Source organism: Rhinolophus sinicus, linkage group LG13 (assembly GCF_036562045.2).
Source record: "Rhinolophus sinicus isolate RSC01 linkage group LG13, ASM3656204v1, whole genome shotgun sequence".
Classification (NCBI taxonomy): Eukaryota; Metazoa; Chordata; class Mammalia; order Chiroptera; family Rhinolophidae; genus Rhinolophus; species Rhinolophus sinicus.
In genome coordinates this window covers 46,503,554-46,516,586 of record NC_133762.1, presented here as the reverse complement: position 1 = coordinate 46,516,586, position 13,033 = coordinate 46,503,554, and the positions used below count along the sequence as shown (strand labels likewise).

At 38.9% G+C, this 13,033-nt stretch overlaps 1 protein-coding gene across 9 annotated transcripts in view; it reads right to left on the bottom strand.

Moving 5' to 3' along the window:
* Positions 1-13,033, bottom strand: part of PLCB4 (phospholipase C beta 4) — a 398,844-nt gene that overhangs the window by 250,469 nt on the left and 135,342 nt on the right. For all 9 annotated transcript variants that reach the window (XM_074318158.1, XM_074318162.1, XM_074318160.1 and 6 more), the window contains one exon: positions 4,344-4,408. The gene's annotated coding sequence lies outside the window, so the exon portion shown is untranslated. The remainder of the gene's footprint in view (positions 1-4,343; positions 4,409-13,033) is intronic.

Below are 13,033 nucleotides of genomic sequence, written 5' to 3'. Positions count from 1 at the left end.
ACTTTCTTTGGACAACAGTGCCACCTCATTTCTTTCTGAATAGGGTCACCAAGCTGGAAGATTCAGGAACACTGACAAAACGTCTTATCTCAAAGGAAGTAAGCCTCTTACCAGAGTTTTTCTATCGCATTCTGAAGTGCACTGTTCAATACAGTGCCACTAGCAAAATGTGCCTTCTAAGTACTTGAAATATGGCTAGTCTGAATTGAGATTTGTTGTAAGTATAAAATACACACTAGATGAAAAATGTAAAAAAAAAAAGGTAAAATCTCATTAATAATGTTGAAATAATAATTAGGTATGCAAGCCTAAAGATAGTATTAAAATTAATTTCAACTGTGATATTGGACTTCCCAGCCTCCAGCACAGGCTGCTATAACAACCTATTTCTTTTTATGTTTTTAATGAGGCTACAAGAAAATTTTAAATTGCACATGCTGCTCACATGGTATTTCTACAGGATAGCACTTTTATGCTAGACTGAATTAAAGGTGCCCAAGGAAACACCATATATTTCCCTAAAAAGTTTGTGAAAAAAAATACTTTCAAAGGCAAAGGTGAAATATTAGGAAACAAAATTTAAAAGGATGGTTAAAAGAGACGGACGAGTTTGCAGAGATATAGAGGAAAAACTGAGGCTTGCTAGATGGGAGGGGGTTGGGGATGAGGGAGAACGTGAGGGGATTAGAAAGCACAATCGGTAACCACAAGATTGCCACGGGGATATGAAAGACACTCTGGGGAATATAATCATATAGGGTATCCGATGGACACTTGTCTTACTAGGGAGACCACCTCAGGGATGGTGTAGGTGCCCGACCACTGCAGTGTACACCTGAAGCTGAAGCTGAATAATAATGGATGTCAACTATAATTTAATATATATAGTCACATGATGTGGAATAGAGTCAGTGTAACTGTAACAGCTATATGAGATGTCAGAGGGATAGTAGATTGGGGGAGGGGGATTATCACTATGTGAGGGCTATAAATGTCTAACTATTACATTGTTTTGTACACCTGAAACTAATAATAAAAAAGAGACAAGTTTGAAAAAATAGTAGAGTTAGTATGTATGCTTGAAAATGTTTCTATAATAGCAAGAATAATCGCCATCATACAATCAAACAATATTCTTGCCTCTTTTTTAGGACACTGAAATCATCACCCATGATGACATTCATTTGAAGGAAAGATTTGAAATTTCAGATTTTATTTCTTTAACTCTAACATATGTAGAAATTCTACTCACTGAAAATTACCTAGGTGTCTCTCAAACTGCAAGATATTTGATGCGGTAACTCATTACCTTCTCAAGGGAAGAAAATGAACTTACACAGCTTCTGAGAGCTTAACTTGCATCAGGAAATGGTGTAAAGAATGAAAATGTGCCTGTAGGAGTGAGGAAATGAGACAGCCTATGGCTAGTCAAAGCAGACACTCCAGTGTCCTGTCTAGATACCACTGGGTCCCTTTTAAAAGTCCTGTGTACCCACCTCTCAGCTTTTGTGGGTTTTAGTTCTAAGAGAAGGCACCCACAAATTTCTTAAGAGGAACACTTTTCAACTGCTGGAGCTATTTCACCCATAGATGCGCTCCCAAGGGCACAGCTCACCAGCTCACAGACAATGACCGATGCAGGAATGGGAAAGCCCACCTCTTTGCCCTGAGCAGAAGGAACAGACTCTCAGAAGCAATTATGCTCCAGAGCTCCCCAAGGGATCAGATTGAGTCAGGGACTTTGTTCAAATCATCCCCCCCGCTTGGCTTCTTCCCTTTCCCTTTTCTGCCCCAAGTCATTAGTTTCTCCTGGGAACCCTGCCTCAATAAAACACTCGTGCAGAAACGCTCATCTCAGGTCTGCTCTCAGGGAGCTCAACCTGGGACTCTCGGCTTGCACAAATGGGCTATAAGAAAACATGAAGCCAGATTATTGCTGTTGCACCATGATAAGACCTTCAAAAACACTTCACAGTTTAAAATAACTGCACTCTCCACAGTTTAATAAGAAGTACCTTTTTTCTCTAAAGATCATTGCAGTAGCCCTAGAATATAGGTCTTAGATCTAGAAAAACGATGCTAATGGTCAAACATATATCTCCAGTTGTGCCAAACATCACGATGGTGTGAAAGGCTCCAAAGTAGAGGTAAAAAGAGTTGTCAACATTAGTTTGGTGAGCTTCGTACTAGACACTAATGTTATAAATTGGGTACATCATATTTAATAAAAACAATTTAAAATCATTCAGAAAGGAAGAAAGTGTTCCACAACATTAAATTTTTCAAAAGAGTAATAATACATCTTCCAAACTGAAATATTAAGGAGAGAAGATATCAAGGGTTGTTTTCTTTCTTTTCATGAAACTTGAAGACAGTCTTTGGTTTGATCAGAGTAATAAGTTCTTTTTTACCAAGAGTCATTCTGAAGCGAGAAATGTAAGGGTGAGGCTAAGTCACCCCCAAATTGCCTAACAGTGATAAAAAGTTAAGTTGAATGTAACATAAATAAGAAATAAAATACACCTTATGCTATTACAGGAATTAAAATATATTCTAAAAGTCTATTATAGCTGTAACAGTCAAAAAAAAAAAAAAAAACAATTCAGAGCTAATGTACAGTGTACTGTTGGAATCATGGGGGAATAAAGCAGGTATTCAAGACACAACCAGAAAAATTCAGGTTCCTGGGTCTAAATGTTTTCAATTTTGAGTATGGGCAGACATTATAAAAGCATCAGATTTCAGTTCAATTGAAAAAAAAAACAACCTCAAAATACAAGATCGCTAACAACTGAATGTTGCTAGAATAGAATGTTTTTATTTTTAGGAGAGGACGGAGAGAAATATAGAGAATTCACTCTTTGAGAGGAGGGGAAGATTAACACAAGACATGACAATCAACACCAGATGACATGTGGGAAACCAGGTCCAATCAGGTCCCATTACCTGTGGGGATGGAAGAGAAGCCCGCATACTGTTATCTGTCCCAGGACCCGATGGCATCCAAAGTCATTGTAAAATCAAATGCACGACATTTATGCCACTTAACATAGAGACATTTCTTCATGGTACTTAAAATATTTAACAAAGAACCTCTAAGCTCTGTTTTGTTTGTGTGTATTTTCACTAAGCACACAATTCTTAATAGAAATCATTTAGATACAGCTGATGTAAAAGGACCTATTTTTAAGGATACTACAACTATTATGCAGAGAAAGTCCAGAAAAAAGTAATAAAAAAAGACTAAAACACAGATGTCACATCTATACTGATTTACAGTCCCTAGAGAATTAGTCAGCTCTGCCCCCTCCCCCAACTTTGGATTGTCTGCTAAAACATGGTTTATGAATCATCCTTGGGGAGCAGGAAAATATAGTGCACTTGACTAAAAATAGGTAGGAACATTCGATAATAAATCTACTTTCTTGATATTCTTGTGTCATCATTAAATACTGATCACTAAGAGAAGTGTGATTCTTTCCTTCCCTCACAGAAAGGCCGGAAGAAAATCAGCCGTGGGCCCTGCCAGGAGATAATGGAGTGTCCGCCATGACGTGTTCACGGCGAAGAAAAGAACATTGATTTTAAATGCCTGGGACCTGGAGTTCACCTGTCAGGATGAACAGTAAAGTTGCTAGTTATCTTGTTCATGTGGTCACTATAAAATGACTGCTAAGTAAGAAATGACGCATAGTCCACATTTTTTACTTACAACATCAATTAGAAAATAGAAATTTGATTAAGGGGTCAGACAAGGACAATGTCTCATATTCACTAAGATTCTGGCTCTAGCATAAAACACTGGCAAGTTATAGTTTAAAATAAAAAGAATTGGCCATATAAAGATATTTCTGGTTCCCATTTTAGCATTTCTTCAAAGACTTGTAAAATGCAAGTTTAAAGGGATGGTAGAAGAATGTATTTACATCATTCCACAGATATGAGCATAGTTGTGATTTTTCATATCTGTGGGAATCTTCTTAAACAAATTCTGCACAGGGTTGAAATACGTCATAGATTTCTCCTCAGAAAGAACTTCAGAGAACAGTAACTTAAATAATATCTGATGCTTACTTACTAAATGCAGGTAATACTACCACAGATGGAAAGTAGAAAATTTAGTAAAACGTGAAGTGCCCAAGGTTGGTGGAATGAATAAACTCTAATCTAGAAAGTGCCATGGGATGAATGCTCCACCAAAGAAAGGCCAATGTCTATGAAACTGTTTTGAGAGGCATATTTCAGATGGGACAACAGCATGAATCAAGGGATTCATTTTACAGACTCAAAGTTCCAGAACCCCACAACTAGCAAATCTTTAGCACAGTGTGAAGGATACTCACCAGGCGGCTCCGGACCAACGGCAGGTGATGTCCGCTCAGTCAAGCTCACAGTGCCGTCCTGTCCTCTGTGAAGCAAGAAGACACAGACCAGAGAAAAATCAATGTAAAGGATTTTTAGAATTCTCATGAAACAGACCTTTTCACTTCAAAATCAGAGTCTACAATTTTTTAAAATAATACACCAGAGAACACATTAACACATTAGTCACATAAATATCAAAATGGACAACAAAGACATATAGCCATCAAATCAGAAATATTATTGCTACACTCAGGCTTCAGAGTTTATACACTCTCTCTACTAAGCTGCTGATCTACAATTAAACCTCTTAATCTCTCAAAATAATTAAGCAGCAATTAAACAACAAGGCTATCTAAAATCTTCTAGAATTAAATAGAATGATCTTTTCCTGATTACTAGCGAAATGTTCATAGATGACCTGTAATGGTAAGAAACAATTTACCCTTTCAAAAAAAACAGTGTTGGAAAGGAAAGATTTACAATGGACCTGCATCTATCTACCACAAGAGTCGTTTTTAATGTGTATTTTTGTGTTGTCTTTACTAACAAGTTGTTTATGTAGATTCTGAATCTGACACTGGATTTCTAGTTTGGTTGAAATTTAGACGTCAAGATCTTTCCAAAATGGGGTGGGGGGTGAGAGAGTTCCAGGTGGTATCAGAAGTATATAACGGTAAAAGGAAGGCCAACTGCATTTGGGAAGAAAGTAGAGGCAGAAAAACTGGCAATCAAGACATGAGAAAGTTGTGTGTGTAAAATTTGAAGTGGGATTTTGTGAAGGTCATTATGTATGAAGATGTCTAGTGTAAAGGTCTCAGACGGAATGGTACAGCCACATGATGCAAGACGATGCCATTAAAAAGAAAGACGTGAACCTGGATCTGTATGGACAGATAATGGAAAAAATTCTCAGGTCATAGTATTAATTTTTAAAAGCGCAAGCAGTGGTACAGTAATATGTATACTATGATCCCATTGTGTCAAAACAAACCTCACTAATCTAAATGCACAGCTAGGAATACTGTTATATGCAGAGAACATATCTGAAACAAGAAACCCTTGCATGTGGCTGCCTCTTAAGAACTGGTATTGAAAGGAGTTTAAAAAGGGCCTATGAATTTTAACATAACATTTAACCATTATGCGATATTTTACCATGCAACCTATTAAATTGAAAAAAGAATCCAATCTATCCCAAATCCTATTAGAGAAAAAATGTTCCATTTTAAATATATAGAATTAGAGAGTATATAGCATCATGTACAGTTAGTTTACTGATTTATTGAATATTTACTAAAACTTAGGCTCTAAATATGGATTGCATCATGTTTAATCCACATAAAATCTCTAAAATGTATGTGCTGTGATTTTTCCCATTTTGATAGGAGATAAAACTGAGAAGTTTGGTGACTTTTCAAGAATCACACAAAACTGGCATTCAAATGCAGGCAATCTGACCCATGTTTAGCCTTCATGGTATTGCCTCCTCCATGTCATTTACCATACTTTCAATATTACATTTATGTTCATAATGATATATTAATATGAGACTGTAAGTTCCATGAAGATGGGACATCCCCAAATAAAAAAATTTGTGTATTAGACAGCATCATGTGTATCCCCAGTACCTACCATAGTGCCTAGCACATAGTAGGTACTCAATAAATCTGTGTTAAAGGGATATATTAACTAAGTGGCCTGCCTAGAGCTGGGAAGTTAAACTACCAACTGTTTTATGTGTCTCAGGGCTGTGAAACAAGCTGAGTTCCCAAAAAGCTCATTGATTAACGACCCTGCCATACCATGCTCCTCATTTTGAGAAACTATGGTTGCCCAAGTCTTTCTGTAACCAAAGACTTAAAGACTGGACACAGGTGTTCTAGTTCCTTCTCTAATTCTCTAGCGACTGCCCAGCATAAAGCCAATGCGTTGTTCCATAAACCTTTTTAATTCTGTCCATGGCTACGATATTGCAACATTTGGGAAACCAATGTTGAAACACTTAACTACAGGGAAGTGAAGCAGTATAAACTGTCATGAAGCACTTAGCTATTGGCAACTGACTTGGTGTTGTAGTAATATGTGAGTCAAGACCTCAACCTACTAATGTTTTCATTCTTTTATAACTCTAGGTATTAAATGGAGTTTTTGTAAAGATTATATTGGATGAGTGAGTGTAGGTGTCTGGTGTCTGTATATAAGTCTCTGTGAAACTGTGTGTGTTTATGTGTTCTTGTGTGCATTTGGCCTTTCAAAAAAGGAAAGGTATTTTTCTATGGCCTAGAAGGAAACCTAATAAATAGATAAAATCCCCAAATCAAAAAATCCTATTAGAGCTGGTGTAAACAAAAGCTGTCTTTTTATTCAACAAAGGTGCCAAGACTAATCAATGACGAAAGACAGTCGATTCAATAAGTAGTTGGGACAACTGGATAGCCACATGCAAAGGAATAAAGGTGGACTCCTTCCTACCTCACACCACACACAAAAATTAGCTCAAAATGGATCACAGAGCTAAATGTAAGAGTTGAAACTGTAAAACTCTCAGGAGTAAATATAAAAAAAAAAGTACAGCTGACCCTTGAGCAACACAGGGTTTGGGGCGGTGACCACCCATACAGTGGAAAATCTGCATATAACTTAAGCTGACCCTCCACATGAGCAGATTCCCAACTTCAGAACAAAAATACAGTTCACCCTTGAACAACGTGAGTTTGAAATGCGTGGCTCCTAAATCTGTGTTGTTCAAGGGTCAACAGTAAATCTTTGTGACCTTGGGTTAGACAATGGTTTCACAGATATGACACCAAAAGCACAAACAACACAAGAAAAAAATAGATAAATTGGACTTCATCAAATTAAACATTTTTTGCTTCAAAGGTCACCACTAAGAAAGTGAAAACAGTCCACAGAATGAGAGATTTTTTGCAAGTCATATATTTGCTAATGGACTTGTACCTAGAATATGTTAAGAACTATTATAACCCAACAATGAAAAGACAAATAACCCAATAAAAAAGGGGTAAATGACCTGAACAGACATTTCTCAAAAAACTAAAAAATACATGAAGAGATAGATGCTGAACCATAAATGAAATGCAAGTCAAAGCCACGTGAGGTACTACTTCACACTCACTAAGGAAACTATAATCAGAAGACAGATTATAACAAGTATTGAGAATCTGGAGAAATTGGAACACTCATACATCGTTTGTTGGAATATAAAATGGTGCAGCCACTTAGGAAAACCGTCTGGCAGTTACTCAAATGGTTACACATGGAATTAAAATACAGCACAGTAATTCTGTTCCTAGGTATGTACTCAAGAGAAAGAAAACATATGCTCATGCAAAAAATATTACATGTACTTTTTTCATAGTAGCAGCATTATTCATAATAGTCAAAAAGTGGAAACAATCCCAATGTCCATTAATTGATGAATGGATAAACAAAATGTGATCTATCCATTATTCAGCAATAAAAAGAATGCAACATGTTTCCATGTGACAACATGGATGAACTTTTACAAAACCATCATACTAAATGAAAGGAGCCAGTCACAAAAGACCACATATTGTATGATTCCATGTATATGAAATGTCCAGCAGAACAGGCAGATCCAGAGACGGAGAGCAGATCAGTGCTTGTGTGAGGCTAGAGAAGCAGGGAAGACAGGCAGTGACTAACTCCTGAGCGGTGGGATTTCTTGTTGGGGTGACGAAAATGTTCTGCGACTAGACTGTGATAGTGGTTGCAGAACTCTGTGAATACACTAAACACTATTAAATCATACATCTTACGTGGGTGAATTTTACGCTTCGTAAATGACACTTCATTAAAGCATTTTTTTTAAGGCTGCATTTCAGTGAGTTTCCCAGTGAATGTTGTAATAGTTGACTTCTTCCAAAAATGACAAAACATTTATTCACACTCTTCAAGAAAACACAATGAGTGGTGAATATTTACGTTTTGTAAAAAGACTGAGTATTGTAATTCTTCATGGTTCCTTGTGATGGGAAATGCAGTGATAGTTTCCCCTCACCAGAGAAGAGTGCATGCACAGAACTGCCTCCCAATCATAAGAAAGTACCAACATCTTAACTGCAATTGCAAACCAAGGGATCTGGTTGAAATGCAAATTCTGTTTGAGACAGGTCTGAGGTGGGACCAGAGATTGTGCATCTCTAACAAGCTCCCAAGTGACACTGATGCTGCTGGTTCTAGAGCATGCTCAGGGAGCATGAGAAGCAAGCACATAGGAGAAGGTCAAAGTCCTGGCAATCAGATAAGGCTGAGGGCAATCATTTACCTGCCTTAAATGGTGTGGTCTCAAGCAACTGATTTCACCTCTGAAGCGATCTCCTCACCTGTGAAATACAGGTGATGATGTTAGGAGCCACCTTAGACATCTGGGTCAGGGTGAAATGAGATGAAAGATACAAGGCATGCAGGACGGTACCAGCTATACAGAAGGGCTCGATTCTCGCTTTGCTCTCTTTCATACTTAATGACTTCCAAAACAATCCTCCAATGGAATTGTACGTTAAGAGGCAAATGGCTGAGCCAAAAGTACGTTGTCTTAGTCCAGATGGTAACACATCACCACATTAAATACAATCGGATCTTAGAAACACATTTCACCAATGCAATCACATGTGACATTTTCATATGTTATATGAATATGTTTACGTCTCCTCAATGTCACTCAACAAATATTTATCGAGCATTCACTGTGTACTAGACACTGTGCTCAGTTCTGAGGATATGGCATTGAACAAAGCAAACAAAGCTCTGGGTCCTCACCAAGCTCACAGCCTCCAAGTCTCTCAGTCCCCCAAACTGCTCACACATACTGTGTTTCCCTGAAAATAAGATCTAGCCAGACCATCAGCTCTAATGCATCTTTTGGAGCAAAAATTAATATAAGACCAGGTCTTATTTTACTATAAGTAATTATTTTACTTATTTTACTATCATATCATATCATATAATACCGGTATAATATAATACCAGTATAATATAGTATAATAATATAATATAATATAACATAACATAATACTGGGTCTTATATTAATTTTTGCTCCAAAAGACGCATTAGAGCTGATTGTCCGCCTGATTTTCGGGGGAACAGGGTACTCACTGCAGGAGAGGCTGCTGTGGGCCTTATCTGGCCACATATATGTTTACATGTCCCCATGGTGATCTTATCAAGCTTAAGCTGGTATTAACATTTTTAAAATGGGAGATTTCATAGAAATCTCTGCAATCCTAGTTTCTCTTGGATATCTGGAAGATTCAGCAACAGGGACCGAGAGTGCTGCAGATAAGCCACCCACAGCTGCGAGGCAGATGTCCCTTCAGAGAAGGCCTGAGCTCTCTAGTTCCTCACAGTCCCTACTCTCCCGCTCAATTCCACCCCAATAAACCCCTCACCTATGTTCTCCTACTTCCCCTTCCCCACCACTGAGGTAATGAGCCCTAAATGAAAGGCACAGTCACCAACACTTATAAGCATGGAAGGAAGTGGATTCCACCTTCCTATTCCATGTATTTTTCCTTTACCATCATGCAGTATAAATAGCCAGAAGGAGAGCAATGTAACCATGCGTTTGCCCCTTCCTAAATCTAAAACTACCAGTTTGAGAAACTGCTCTCAACATGCCCGGAAAAGTTACAGCTCCTGTATCTGTCACTTCCTGTGGCTAACTGGCTGTAAAATGCATAACTGGGAGCTCTTTATAGGAGTTTATTACAAGTTATTTTATGGATTTCTTTTCTCTAAATAATGGCGACGGCTTTGCAATTACCCACTGACATTCTTTTTGCCTTGTTCCCTCATGTATTGGTTTTCTATGGCTGCATAACAAACGGACACAAACTTCATGGCTTACAACACACACGTATTAGCTCATAGTTACGTAGGTCAGAAGTCCAGGTACCATTGCTGGGTTATCTGTCCAGCATCTTACAAGGCTAAGATCAAGGTGTCTGCTACGCTTCCTTCCCTTCTGGAGGCTCCAAGGAATTATCTGCTTCCAAGCTCTGGCAGGTTATTTTCCAATTTCACTTCCTTCTGTCAAAGGGCTAAGGACCTGTTTCCGTGCTGGTGGCAGCTGGGGCCTCCCTCAGGTCCTAGATTCCACCCATATTCCTTATCACAGGGCCCCACAGTCCTCAAAGCTGACAATGGAGAATCTCCCTCGTGTGGAATCCCTTTTTTTCTTTGAATCTCTTTCTTTGGTCCTTTGTAAGGCATTAGCTGATTATGACAGGCTCACTGAAGATCAGGTCTCCTTCTTAAGGTCACCAGTGCCATGCAACATGATGTATTCACGGGAGTGACATTTCATCACAGTCGCAGTCCTGGGAACATACAGGGTGTGGAGTCTTTGGGCTGTCTTAGAGTTCTGCCTCGGACACCTAGTAATTGCTAGCATTCATTTGTCATCTACATGCATCTTTCTTCTCAGGCTGGGAGCTGAGGTCACGTCACAAGAAAAGCTAACTGGCAAGTAGAGAGGATATATGGAAGTTCAAACCAGAGAGTTTACTTGTCATAACTCTCTCATTCATCATTAGAGTAATTAGGATTCCATTATATAACTCTATGAACTGTGCCAATTTACAAACCTATGCAAGATGTTTCTCTCCTTCAACTTAAATGGAACTTTATAAAACAGGATGTCTAGAAAATGACCTTCTGGAAGGAGAAGAAGGAGGAGAAAGAGATGAAAAATAAACACATCTATTACCTAGAAGAAAAAAAAAAAGTGTTTCTAAGACAAGTGTCCAAACAACACCATGGGCTGAAATTTTTTAAATTACATTTTATTTTCTACAAGGTGTCAATCAATTTACATGCTTTTTCACTCCACTGACTTGGTTATTTGGAAGTTACATTGAGGTAATATATACATAATCACAATAATATTTAAAGGAAAAAGGAAAGAAAATACAACGCATGCTTACTACATCCATAACTACATGGCATCTTAGTCAAGATGTGTTTAACAGAAAAGAAAAATGAGACTGATTAAAAAATCTCCTGTCCAAAAAGGTTTGGTTAGAGAGCAAAATAGTCTGACAGATTTGGAAGAAGCAAAGTAAATAACAATAATAATAATTACTAATTAATGAGAAATGAGTATGTGCAGGTAAATACTCTCAGTGTTTTATGTATATTCATTCATTAAATCTCACCAAACTCTATGGGCAGAAACTTTTCACAGATGAGCACACTGGGGCACAGAATGGTGACATCACTTATCCAGAGCCACAAGGCAAGTTAGCAAAGAAGCGTGACTTCAAACCCTGATGATGGGCCTCAGGACCCTTCCTTTTAAGAACTGCATCAGCCTGTGCACCCATCTGTGCTTTCCCACTGTGAACGAGAGGCACTTTCTCCACCTATTAAACAGCAGCAGGTGGCGGCCAAGCGCTTATGCATCACACTCACACAGATCTGGCTTGTGTCCAAGGCCCCGGGGTGAGTGCGGGCTGCAGCCCCGCCAAAGCCCCACGTTTCTATAATTTGTGTAAAGACACCCTGTGTCCCATAGCAGCTTTGTCCATGGAAGCCTATGAAGTCCTCTTAAACAAAACTCCAGGCATTCATTCTTCTAACCCCTATGTCTTTCGTTGGAAAGGGAGAGAGGAAAAACATAATTGATTCCTTCCTTCTCTTTGTTACACCAGCCAAACCCTTTTTCAGTACCCTACATTTTGGAAATCGAGAGATTATGCAAAAATGGGAACAAAGCAAAAGTGAACACTAGAAGCAGAGAAAACAAAACAAAACAAAAAACACTGGTTCCCTTTCCTTTTGTAGAGGAGAAAGTGAGCCTTTCTCTAGGTAGTAAGAAAGGACAAATCTGTCGTTCAATAACCTCAAACCTTTGCCGTCAATTGCACCCAGCCAAATCGGGGGCAGCATGGCACAAGGTACCACCAGCCACCAGCAGCACAGACCTCAAGAGACCCCTGCTCAGCCGTTGTAGGAATAGATCACAGGAGGTAGAACCGGGATGGGAACACAGTATTACATCTTGACATTTGCGTTAGAGGCAGCCTTGCTTTCAATGACTCATTCCCACAACTAGGTTGGACGAGCCCACACGTCAGGAGGCATTTTATACTCAGTGGTTTTTCCTGGTACTTGCAAGCCATGACCAAGGCCTGTGAGCGTGACAGGCCCCTCTGCGTGAGAAGGTAGAGACTAGAACTTTAATCCGTCCTCTGCACGTTCTTCCATGGCTCCATCTCAGCTCCAGTGTCTTCGTGGTCACACAGCAGAAATTACAGAAATGTACATTTACTTTGTCAGAGAAACGTCCCCTTAATCTGATGTTTTGTAGCATTGCTTGTTTGGGGTCTTGGTTTTCACAAAGTTTTATTCGAATTTCTCACGCTATGTGCTTTGACTTAAGATTGCCATGAACTGCAGCCAGATCAACTCAAATATGTGTGAGATCAGACATAACCCTCAAGGTCCTTCGCTGCCTGTGGTGGTCAGGGATCCCTCAGAACGTTCAAGCAGGGTCTCAGTTTCAGAAACTTGGAGATATGCCAATCCAGGTAATTATTCTCTGTCTACCTAATTTCCCCAGGCAGTTTTAATTGAAAACGGTATTACCCTGTACCTCAGTTCTAATCTGCCCTTGTCCCTGTG